Source organism: Corvus brachyrhynchos, unplaced genomic scaffold (genome assembly GCF_000691975.1).
Source record: "Corvus brachyrhynchos isolate BGI_N302 unplaced genomic scaffold, ASM69197v1 scaffold67, whole genome shotgun sequence".
Taxonomy (NCBI): Eukaryota; Metazoa; Chordata; class Aves; order Passeriformes; family Corvidae; genus Corvus; species Corvus brachyrhynchos.
In genome coordinates this window covers 930,391-930,671 of record NW_008239114.1, presented here as the reverse complement: position 1 = coordinate 930,671, position 281 = coordinate 930,391, and positions in this window count along the sequence as shown.

Below are 281 nucleotides of genomic sequence, written 5' to 3'. Positions count from 1 at the left end.
GGAAGGGTCTGGAACCCCGGGAGCGGCTGAGGGGGCTGGGGAAGGGGGTCAGCCTGGAGCAAAGGGGGATCAGGGGGGGCCTTGTGGCTCTGCGCCACGCCCTGACAGGAGGGGGCAGCCGGGGGGGTCGGGCTCTGCTCCGGGGGACGGGACGGGATGAAAGGGAACGGCCTCAAGTTGTTCAGGGGAGGCTCAGGTTGGATATTGGGGAAAATTTCTTCCCTGAAGGTTCCTGCTGCTGCCAGCATTGAGCAGAGCCACCCTGCAGTAACCTGGAATCA